Genomic DNA, 12,654 nt, shown 5'->3' on the forward strand with positions numbered 1-12,654 from the left:
ACATTATTCATAATAATATAATACATAATAATAATCCATATTATTATTTTTATATTTTCATAATTAATATTATTGTTTTATATTTTAATAATTAATATTATTGTGTTATATTATTGTAATATTAATATATAGTAATTCTAATATAATTTCAAGCCTCTTAGACTTGAAAATGGCCAGAATGTAGTATCAAGATTCGCTCCCTCTAGACCTCATTGGGGTTTGAAGCCAAGCCTGGGTTTCATGGATATAAAGTGTGATTCAATGAACTCCTGCAAATCGAACCTGAGAAGATCCTCTCATCCCAAATCACAGAAGGCACTTGCATTATGGAAGACATTGTTCATAATAATATAATAAGTAATAATAATTAATATTATTGTTTTTATATTTTAATAATTCATATTATTGTTTTTATATTTTAATAATTAATATTCTTGTTTTATATTATTGTAATATTATTATATAGTAATTATAATATAATTTCAAGCCTCTTAGGCTTGAAAATGGCCAGAATGTAGTATCAAGATTCGCTCCCTCTAGACCTCATTGGGGTTTGAAGGCAAGCCTGGGTTTCATGGATATAAAGTGTGATTCAATGAACTCCTGCAAATCGAACCTGGACAGATCCTCTCATCCCAAATCACAGAAGACACTGCCATTATGGAAGACATTGCTCATAAAAAATATAATAAATAATAATAATTAATATTATTGATTTTATATTTTGATAATTCATATTATTGTTTTTATATTTTATTCATTAATATTATTGTTTTTATATTATTGTAATATTAATATATTGTAATTTTAATATCATTTCAAGCCTCTTAGTCTTGAAAATGGCCAGAATGTAGTATCAAGATTCGCTCCCTCTAGACCTCATTGGGGTTGGAACGCAAGCCTGGGTTTCATGGATATAAAGTGTGATTCAATGAACTCCTGCAAATCGAACCTGGGAAGATTCTCTCATCCCAAATCACAGAAGACACTGCCATTATGGAAGACATTATTCATAATAATATAATAAATAATAATAATCCATATTATTATTTTTATATTTTCATAATTAATATTATTGTTTTATCTTTTAATAATTCATATTATTGTTTTTATATTTTAATAATTAATATTATTGTTTTATATTTTAATAATTAATATTACTGTTTTATATTATTGTAATATTAATATATAGTAACTATAATATAATTTCAAGCCTTTTAGGCTTGAAAATGGCCAGAATGTAATATCAAGATTCGCTTCCTCTAGACCTCATTGGGGTTTGAAGGCAAGCCTGGGTTCCATGGATATAAAGTATGATTCAACGAACTCCTGCAAATCAAACCTGGGCAGATCCTCTCATCCCAAATCACAGAAGACACTGCCATTATGGAAGACATTGTTCATAATAATATAATAAATAATAATTCATATTATTGATTTTATATTTTGATAATTAATATTATTATTTTTATATTTAAATAATTAATATTATTGTTTTTATATTTTAATCAATAATAGTATTGTTTTTATATTATTGTAATATTAATATATTGTAATTTTAATATCATTTCAAGCCTCTTAGTCTTGAAAATGGCCAGAATGTAGTATCAAGATTCGCTCCCTCTAGACCTCATTGGGGTTGGAACGCAAGCCTGGGTTTCATGGATATAAAGTGTGATTCAATGAACTCCTGCAAATCGAACCTGGGAAGATTCTCTCATCCCAAATCACAGAAGACACTGCCATTATGGAAGACATTATTCATAATAATATAATAAATAATAATAATCCATATTATTATTTTTATATTTTCATAATTAATACTATTGTTTTATCTTTTAATAATTCATATTATTGTTTTTATATTTTAATAATTAATATTATTGTTTTATATTTTAATAATTAATATTACTGTTTTATATTATTTTAATATTAATATATAGTAATTATAATATAATTTCAAGCCTCTTAGGCTTAAAAATGGCCAGAATGTAGTATCAAGATTTGCTCCCTCTAGACCTCATTGGGGTTTGAAGCCAAGCCTGGGTTTCATAGATATAAAGTGTGATTCAATGAACTCCTGCAAATCGAACCTGGGCAGATTCTCTTATCCCAAATCACAGAAGGCACTTGCATTATGGAAGACATTGTTCATAATAATATAATAAGTAATAATAATTAATATTATTGTTTTTATATTGTAATAATTCATATTATTGTTTTTATATTTTAATAATTAATATTCTTGTTTTATATTATTGTAATATTATTATATAGTAATTATAATATAATTTCAAGCCTCTTAGGCTTGAAAATGGCCAGAATGTAGTATCAAGATTCGCTCCCTCTAGACCTCATTGGGGTTTGAAGGCAAGCCTGGGTTTCATGGATATAAAGTGTGATTCAATGAACTCCTGCAAATCGAACCTGGACAGATCCTCTCATCCCAAATCACAGAAGACACTGCCATTATGAAAGACATTATTCATAATAATAATAATAATAATATTAATTCATATATAATTTTTATATTATTGTAATATTAATATATTGTAATTATATTATTTTATAATCATGTTATTTATAATATTATATAATGTATATTATACATTTGTTACCAAAAAAATCGACATAAAGCGGAGCCCCACCCAAAAGGGGAAGTTTCACTTTAAAGACTGGTCCCCCGCTCCCCATTAAGGATTGGCACCTTTGGGGAGCAGGGGGGTAGCGGGTACCCAAATTTGACAGGTACTTGCTCCCACTTCTGCTGCGAACGCCTAGGCGATCGGAAGCAAATGTTGTCCTCCCTCCCCATAGTCTTCTGGGACACATGACAGGTCCCAGAAGACTACAGGACCATTCAGGAAGGCAGAGCTTCTTGCACATACACAGTGGGCACCCGGCTGTGAAGCCGTAAGCTGTCCCAGCCGGGTGCCTGAAACACCAGATGGCTGGTGAAACAAGCTGCGGAGAGGACACTGTGGGATCATGGGACAGATGAGTGGCTGTTTTTTAAAAGTCAGCAGCTACAGTTTTTGTAGCTGCTGACTTTAATTTTTTTAACAGTGCGACTGGAACTCCGCTTTAATACTTTGTAGAAGGTTAATTATATAATATTGTACAGTGGGGATCGAAAGTTTGGGCACCCCAGCTAAACATTTGTATTAATGTGCATAAAGAAGCCAAGAAAAGATGGAAAAATCTCCAAAAAGCATCAAATTACAGATTAGACACTCTTATAATATGTCAACAAAAGTTAGATTTTATTTCCATCATTTACACTTTCAAAATAACAGAAAACAAAAAAATGGCGTCTGCAAAAGTTTGGGCACCCTGCAGAATTTATAGCATGCACTGCCCCCTTTGCCAAGCTGAGACCTGCCAGTGTCATGGATTGTTCTCAATCATCGTCTGGGAAGACCAGGTGATGTCAATCTCAAAGGTTTTAAATGCCCCGACTCATCTGACCTTGCCCCAACAATCAGCACCATGGGTTCTTCTAAGCAGTTGTCTAGAAAACTGAAACTGAAAATAGTTGACGCTCACAAAGCTGGAGAAGGCTATAAGAAGATAGCAAAGCGTTTTCAGATGTCAATATCCTCTGTTCGGAATGTAATTAAGAAATGGCAGTCATCAGGAACAGTGGAAGTTAAAGCAAGATCTGGAAGACCAAGAAAAATATCAGACAGAACAGTTCGCAGGATTGTGAGAAAAACAATTCAAAACCCACGTTTGACTGCACGATCCCTCCAGAAAGATCTGGCAGACACTGGAGTTGTGGTACACTATTCCACTATAAAGAGATACTTGTACAATATGGTCTTCATGGAAGAGTCATCAGAAGAAAACCTCTTCTACGTCCTCACCACAAAAATCATCGTTTGACCTTTGCAAATGAACATATAGACAAGCCTGATGCATTTTGGAAACAAGTTCTGTGGACCGATGAGGTTAAAATTGAACTTTTTGGCCGGAATGAGCAAAGGTACGTTTGGAGAAGAAGGGGCACAGAATTTAATGAAAAGAACCTCTGTCCAACTGTTAAGCATGGGGTTGGATCAATCATGCTTTGGGGTTGTGTTGCAGCCAGTGGCACAGGGAACATCTCACGAGTAGAAGGAAAAATGGATTCAATAAAATTTCAGCAAATTTTGGATGGTAACTTGATGCCATCTGTGAAAAAGCTGAAGTTAAAGAGAGGATGGCTTCTACAAATGGATAATGATCCTAAACACACCTCGAAATCCACGGGGGATTACATCAAGAGGCGTAAACTGAAGGTTTTGCCATGGCCTTCACAATCTCCTGACCTCAACATAATTGAAAATCTACGGATAGACCTTAAAAGAGCAGTGCGTGACAGACAGCCCAGAAATCTCAAAGAACTGGAAGACTTTTGTAAGGAAGAATGGGCAAAGATACCTCAAACAAGAATTGAAAGACTCTTGGCTGGCTACAAAAAGCGTTTACAAGCTGTGATACTTGCCAAAGGGGGCAGTACAAGATATTAACTCTGCAGGGTGCCCAAACTTTTGCAGACGCCATTTTTTTGTTTTCTGTTATTTTGAAAGTGTAAATGATGGAAATAAAATCTAACTTTTGTTGACATATTATAAGAATGTCTAATCTGTAATTTGATGCCTTTTGGAGATTTTTCCATCTTTCCTTGGCTTCTTTATGCACATTAATACAAAGTTTTAGCTGGGGTGCCCAAACTTTCCATCCCCACTGTATGTATTAATCCAAATGCTGTTAACAGCTAAAATTGTGTACTTAGTTACTAAAATTGCTAAATAAAACTATATACATTTATTTATTTGTTTCAATAATTGTGTGACAAGTGAACCTTGTCCGATACAAATATTTTAATAAGGTTTCTATCTTTATTGTCAACTTCAGTTGCTAATCTCAGGAGAGTTTACTAATTAATTGGTTTAGTTACAGTGAAAATAAAAGCAATTATTTATGTTTTTAGGCCACGTTTGCACACCTGCTTCAAGGTATTGTTTGTGTTTATTATTAATTAATAAGGTTTTATACTTTAGGGACAAAGTTTCAGAGCCTGGAGAATAATTATATTGGAGTTTGCAAACACTTAGAATCAGGCCAAAGGCATTCTTATCAGACTGCTATAAGTTAGAAGTACAAAAGTGAAAACCTTTTTCAGGAAAGAATAGATTTAGTAAATTAAAGATTCCATATTATTACCTCAAGAGAAAACAATAAAAAGTCTGTTAGTTTGTTGCACACGTTACACTTTAGACCTGTAGGCTTTCACATTGCAAAAAAAGGACTTTACATTTGAATACACTTTGACCCATGATGTATTTATTATTTTTTTGTTTACTTTTGCATAGAGCAGGGGATGATTAGGACCCTTCAAGTGTTTGTATAGAGTTTGTTTTTTTATTGCCTCCGCATTGGAGAGATTCACCGTTAATTTACTGTCTTGGAGACACAACAGGCAATGAAGGGAAATTTGTTTACCCCCTTCCTGCCCAGGCCAATTTTCAGCTTTCAGCACTGTCGCACTTTGAATGACAATTGCGCGGTCATGCAACACTGTACCCATATGAAATTTTTATCATTTTTCACACAAATAGAGCTTTCTTTGGGTGGTATTTACTCGCTGCTGGGTGTTTTATTTTTTATGCTATGAACAGAAAAAGAGCAAAATTTTTGAAAAAGAAAAAAAGTTTTTCTTTGTTTCTATTATAAAATGTTGCAAACAGGTATTCTTTCTCCTTCACTGATGTGCGTTGATGAGGCTGCACTGATAGGCAACACTGATGGGCACTGATAGGCAGCACTGATGGACACTGATAGGTAGCACTGATGAGCACGGATGGACACTGATAAGTAGCACTGATGAGCACTGATGGGCACTGATAGGTAGCACTGATGGGCACTGATAGGTAGCAATGATGAGCACAGATGGGCACTGATAGGTAGCACTGATGGGCACTGATAGGTAGCACTGATGAGCACTGATGGGCACTGATAGGTAGCACTGATAGGCAGCACTGATGAGGTGGCATGGATAAGCAGCAATGATGTGCACTGATAGGCAGCACTGATAGGTGGCACTGATGAGCTGGCACTGATTATGCTGCACTGATATGAAAAAATGATGGGCACTGATAGGCGGCATTGAAGGGTGCACTGATGAGCAGCAATGATGGCCAGCACTGATGGGCACTGCTGGGTGGCACTGAAGGCACTGACTGGCGACACTGCTGGGCGGCACTGATGGGCAGCACTGATGGGCACTGGTGGGTGGCACTACTAGGCACAGGTGGGTGGCACTGATGAGCACAGGTAGGTGGCACTGATGGGTACAGCTGAGTGGCACTGCTAGGCACTTGTGGGTGGCACTGCTGGGCACAAGTGGGTGGCACTGCTGGGCAACAGTGGGTGGCACTGGTGGGTTGCACTGCTGGGCACCAATCATCAGTGCCCTGATGATCATTGCCGATCCCTTCTCTGACAAATGCCGGTTATCGGCAGTAATTGTAATTACCAGTGATCTGTTGTGTTATTGGACACGGCTGATCATGTGGTAAAAGGCAGCTGTAATTGGCCTTTTACCACATCATGTGATCACAGAGGTCACTGGGTGTGTGCCCCCGGGGGCGCACAGGAGGGTGAGTTCTGGGAGGACATCATATGACGCCCTCCCAGAACTGGCTGGCCACAGTGAGGCCATAATTCGGCTATCTGCGGTTGGCAAGTGATTAAAGGAAGGAAAATCTACTCCAAAATAAATGTCCCTATTGGAAAATCTGACCTTTATTCCTATTTTGGTGACAATGTCCAGGTGACAATGGTGAAGTTAGAAAGATGAATCTCTCCTCCAGGACACAAACCACAAATCCTGACAAATGTTCTAATTATTCTTCACTCCTTCCAGGGGTCAGATGTATGCAATTCATCAAGCCCAGGATTTCAGAGGTCAGGAGTATGTAATGCACCAAGGGAAGGGGTCAAAGATATGTAATGCAGTGGGAGTGGTCAGTATTGCATAATGCACAGAACACAGGGGTCAGGGATACATAACACATGGATTGCAGGGGTCAAGAATATGTAGTGTACAGCCAAATGTACAGAGTGCAGGAGTACGGGTAGATAATGTACTGAGTGCAGGAGTATGGGTAGATAATGTACCAAGTGCAGGAGTAGTGGTAGATAATGTACAGAGTGCAGGAGTATGGGTAGATAATGTACCGAGTGCAGGAGTAGTGGTAGATAATGTACAGAGTGCAGGAGTATGGGTAGATAATGTACAGAGTGCAGGAGTAGTGGTAGATAATGTACCGAGTGCAGGAGTATGGGTAGATAATGTACCGAGTGCAGGAGTAGTGGTAGATAATGTACAGAGTGCAGGAGTATGGGTAGATAATGTACCGAGTGCAGGAGTAGGGGTAGATAATGTACAGAGTGCAGGAGTATGGGTACATAATGTACAGAGTGCAGGAGTATGGGTAGATAATGTACCGAGTGCAGGAGTATGGGTAGATAATGTACAGAGTGCAGGAGTAGGGGTAGATAATGTACAGAGTGCAGGAGTATGGGTAGATAATGTACAGAGTGCAGGAGTATGGGTAGATAATGTACCGAGTGCAGGAGTAGGGGTAGATAATGTACCGAGTGCAGGAGTAAGAGTACATAATGTACAAAGTGCAGGAGTAGGGGGATATTAATGTACAAAGTGCAGGAGTAGGGTATATTAATGTACAGAGTGCAGGAGTAGGGGGTAATGATGTACAGAGTGCAGGAGTAGGGGGTAATGATGTACAGAGTGCAGGAATAGGGGATATTAATGTACAGAGTGCAGGAGTAGGGGTAAGTAATGCATAGAGTGCAGGAGTAAGGGATAATAATGCACAGAGTGCAGGAATAGGGGTAGGGGTAAATACAGCAAGTATTCCAATGCAAAGAGTTAGGTTAGCTGTGATACTGTCCATATAAAAGCATGCTGGATATTGCATCTGAAAGCCTTTTCCCTTATAGGCCCTGGGGGAGTAGAGGTACTCACTCTGTCCCTTGTACCCTGTGGTTTTCCATAGGACTGCCTGTTCAGGCCTTTTTAGCTGTGCTAGTCTTTTATGCTGAGCAGGGTTCCTTCTGGATAGGACTTGCAGTGCAGTTCCCTCTGTTTAACTTCTCCTTCCTTCCTTCCTCCCCGCTCCAGCCTAGAGGCAGTGCCCTCTTTCCCCAGGGTCCCCTCCCAGGCCTCACGATCCTCAACACTTTGTTACACATGACTGATGAAGGAGTCCTGTGAGACTCTGAAACGTTGCTCTTGCTGTGACTATGTGATCACTTATTAAAGCTTTGGAGCCATATTGGAGATCCTCGGTATGTTGATGACATTCTTCTCCTCCAATATCATAAAAGCACTCATTACAGTATGTGAGAGGAAGCCAGGAAAAATGATGGGTTGTATCCAAGATGGAATATATATTTGTCCTGTGTGTAAGCAATACACGTATTTCTTTTTCCTTTTTGTGCTGTGAGGTGAGCCTGTTTGGCTCACTGAGGGGTTACCTGAAGCAGGTTGAGCATTCTGAGCTCTATAAAATTCCCAGACTGCTTAGGGAGGATGCTCCATTCTGGAACCAGATTGCTGTGCAGGACAGATTGGGAAGCAGCCATTTACTTGTATGTTGAAGTTAAGTCTGTGTGACTATGGACTATGACATGTTGTGTGTGAAAGTCAAGTGTCTGGGCAGCAGTAGGCTGTTTCAGGACAAGTAGTTAGGTTCCTGTGTCTGCAGTTAGATGCCCAACATGGCAAGGGTTTATTTTGTGCTTTTTTGTTTTATTTTGCTGTTTTGATACCTGCACTTTGTGATCACAGACTTCATAAATAAACCACAATTGTGTTTCACCAAGATCCTGTTGTCTTGCTGTGCCTTTTTCACCGTGATGTGACTCATCCAGGGAGTTAAACACAACCCACTACTGAGCTAATTCCTTATATATGGTGGAGGCTTGCAGGCAGGTGAAGTAAGGCCAGCATGGAGGAGCTACTGGGACAGCTTGCTCCAGCAAATGCAAATCAACAGCAGACTAAGTTTGCAACAGAGGCTTGCAGCCCAACAACAAGCTTTGCAACAAAGCCTTGCAGCCCAGCAGCAAGCCCTGGAACAGGCAGAGGCCTGCCATAGGGAAGCGCTGGAACAGCAAGAACAGAAACACCAGTAACACATTGAGGCTATCATTCAGCAAAGGCAGAAGACTGAGGCTGGGAGTGATTCCATGAACATACCACCTTTTCAGGTAAGCTACTTGTTGCCAAAGATGACTGCAGGTGATGACCCTGAGATGTTTCTGGCCACATTTGAAAGGACAGCTGGAAAAGAAAGTTGGCCTAAAAAACAATGGGCTGAACTAGTGGCCCTTCTACTATCTGGGGAGTCCCAAAAGGCTTACTTTGACCTCAATCCTGTCAAGGCCAAAAACTGTGATCATTTAAAAATGGACATTTTAGCACGATTGGATATAACCCTGGCTGTCCAGGCTCAGCATGTACACAACTGGAGTTATCGGCTAGGAAAACAACCCTGATCCCAAATGACCTTATTCATTTGACCAAGAACTGGTTGCAGCCAGAAACGGTGTCTGGACAAAAAATTGTGGTATGAGTGGTCATGGACAAATGTATGAGGTCTCTCCCTACTACCTTGCAAAAATGGGTGAGCAATTGAGATCCGGAAACAGCAGACAGACTTGTGGACCTTGTGGAATGGTACCTAGCAACCAAGAATCTTACGACTTCCCTCAAAGACTCACGGACTTTCCATCTCAAGACCAGACCATCCCCAGCTATAAGTAAGACCGCACCAAGGCATGGGGGTGGAGAGAAAGGAAAAGAGGGAACTAAAGGTACTTTGGGGACTGATTCCAATGTCTGGTGAGAGCGGCCTGGAAAGCCAAACCCGCAGGAGATGACTAGAAGGTTGATTTGTTACCTTTGCCAGGAAGAGGGACATTTAGTGGAAGATTACCCAGTTATTGATAAACCAATGCACTGTAACTTTCCTACGGAGAGGAGGCAGTCCCTATTTTCAACGGATACATGCATTGCAGTAAAGAGAAATGAGAGACCGTTGTGCAAAATGTGTATAGATGGTAAAAAATGTTGTTGGATTCAGGCAGCCAGGTTACCTTGGTGAAAACTGAACTTGAAACGGGAAAAACCTTGCACCCTAGAAACATGGCAGTCATTTGTGTACAAGAGTATCCTGTGGCAACAATGTCCATTGAAAACTCTTTGGGTAACCTGTGTCATCAGGTGGATCTGGTTCTCCAATTACCATATGATGCCATTGTGGGAAGGGATTTTCCAAAATTCTGGGAAACTATGGGATTACCCAGATTCCCAGTTAAGTGCTTCTTCTGAGCCTTCAGGTTCTCCTAGGGAATTCCAATGTGTGGGGATTCTCCTGAGATTTCCTTTTCAGCATTAGCAGGGGAAACAGGGCCTAGGGAGAAGCCTGCAACCTCAGAACTAGAACAGCAACCTCTAGTGTTTGATTTAGAAGTACACAGAGAAAATTGTGCCACTAAACAATTGAAGGACCCCACATTACTAAGGACACTAGAGAATGTAGTGAAAATAGATAGGGAGCCAGTGAACCCCAACGAGAGGATTGCACTCCCGTACTGCATCATAAAAGGGGACCTATTATACGGGGTGTCACAGAGGGCAGGGGAAACCATTGAACAACTGGTGGAGCCCAAACCTAAGTTGGTCTTATAACTGGCCCATAGGCACATTTTTGGGAGATATTTAGGAGCTAAAAAGACCAGAGAAAGAATCATACAGAGGTTCTATTGGCCTGGGATCACTAAGGAGGTGGAAATGTACTGTTCTTCCTGTATGGTGTTCCAGATTTCTGCACCAATGCCACATTTCTGTAGCCCTTTGTTTCCCCTGCCCATCACTGAGGTCCCTTTTGAGAAGATCACTGTGGATTTGGTTGGACCCTTGCTAAAGTCTGCTAGAGGGCACTAACACATTTTGGTGACAATGGGCAATGCCACCCGTTACCCAGAAGTGATTCCTCTACAAAACACCTCTGCCAAAACAATTGGCAAAGAGCTATTTCTGATTTTCAGCCATGTGGGCACTCCTTAAGAAGTACTAACTGACCAGGGCACCCCATTTATGTCCAAGGCAACTAAAGATCTTTGCATTTTCTGAAGGTAACACAATTACATACTGCATACTTCTGTGTATCACCTTCAGACAGGTGGGCGGGTGGAATTATTTAACAAAATGTTAAAACAAAGTTGAAAAAGGTGGTAGGAAAGACAGAAATAATTGGGATTGTCTACTATCTAATTTAATGTTTGCGATCAGAGAGGTTCCCCAATTGTCCACAGGGTTCTCTCCTTTTGAGCAACTGTATGGGAGGCACCCACAGGGGCTATTGGACATTGCCAGGGAAACATGAGAGAATGAGAGTCCCCACATGGAAGTGTGGTTGAACATCTGGCACAAATGCAAAATAGAATTGTGATGCCTATTGTGAAGGAACATTTAGCTCAAGCCCTGTTAGCTCAGCAAAAGATTTACGATCATGGGACCCAGGTCCATTCATTTTCACCTAGCGATAGGGTGTTGGTGTTGATCCCCACAGTTGAAAATCATATCCTAGCCAAATGGTAGGGTCCCTATGAAGTGTTCAAAAGAATGTGTGATGTGAATGATAAAACTAGCCAACCAGGAAGACGGAAACCTGAGCAGGTTTGTCATGTGAATTTGATAAGGCCATGGAAGGATAGGGAAACCTCGGTCATTGAGACTACCGCACATCCCACTGCACCTAACGTGCTAGTGCCTGAAGTTGGGATAGCAGAGACTCTGTCAAAAGCTCAGCAACAGGTAGCTAGAGAATTTGTGCTCTGCAATAAAGAGAAGTTTCTACAATTGCCAGGTTGGGTGTCTGGGATTAAACATTATTAGCCCACCAGGGGATAGGATCAAGCTGAAACCCTATTGAATTCCAGGAGCCAGGAGAGAGTAAAAAAAATACTTGAACTAGTAGTTATAGAAGAGTCAACTAGTAATTGGTCCAGTCCTATTGTGTTGGTGATCTTATTCAAGTGGCAAAAGTCATTACAAAACTGCCAACTTCCATCTGGTTTGGTCACTAAGTTTGACATCTATCCCATGTCACGCATAAATGAACTGACTGATCGCCTAGGAACAGCCCAGTATATGATGACGTTGGACCTGGCCAAAAGGTATTAGCAAGTTCCTCTCTCTGGATCAGCCAAGGAAAAAAATGCATTTGTAACTCCAGAAGGGTCTTTCCAGTATCGGACGATGCCTTTTGGGTTGCAGAATGCTCCTGCCTCATTTCAACTGGTGATGGATAAGACCCTTTGGCCCCATTGAGCCTATGCTGCTGTATACCTGGTCAAAAAGAATGTGATGAAAAAGAATGTTCAGCAATAAAATAGGGTTTAGATTCTCTCTGGTACTAATTCCTAGGTAGACATTTTGAACTGATAACCGTTAAAGTGGATGGCACAAAACAAAGAGACTAATAAGAGGGTGAATAGGTGGTTCTTGGCCCTTCAGGAATTTAGTTTTCAGTGAAAAACACCGCCCCGGTGTTAGAATGGGGGATGCAGATGCCT

The sequence above is a fragment of the Staurois parvus genome, unplaced genomic scaffold (genome assembly GCF_062004578.1).
Source record: "Staurois parvus isolate SC_StPar_1 unplaced genomic scaffold, SC_StPar_1.0 ptg000231l, whole genome shotgun sequence".
NCBI classification, from domain to species: domain Eukaryota; kingdom Metazoa; phylum Chordata; class Amphibia; order Anura; family Ranidae; genus Staurois; species Staurois parvus.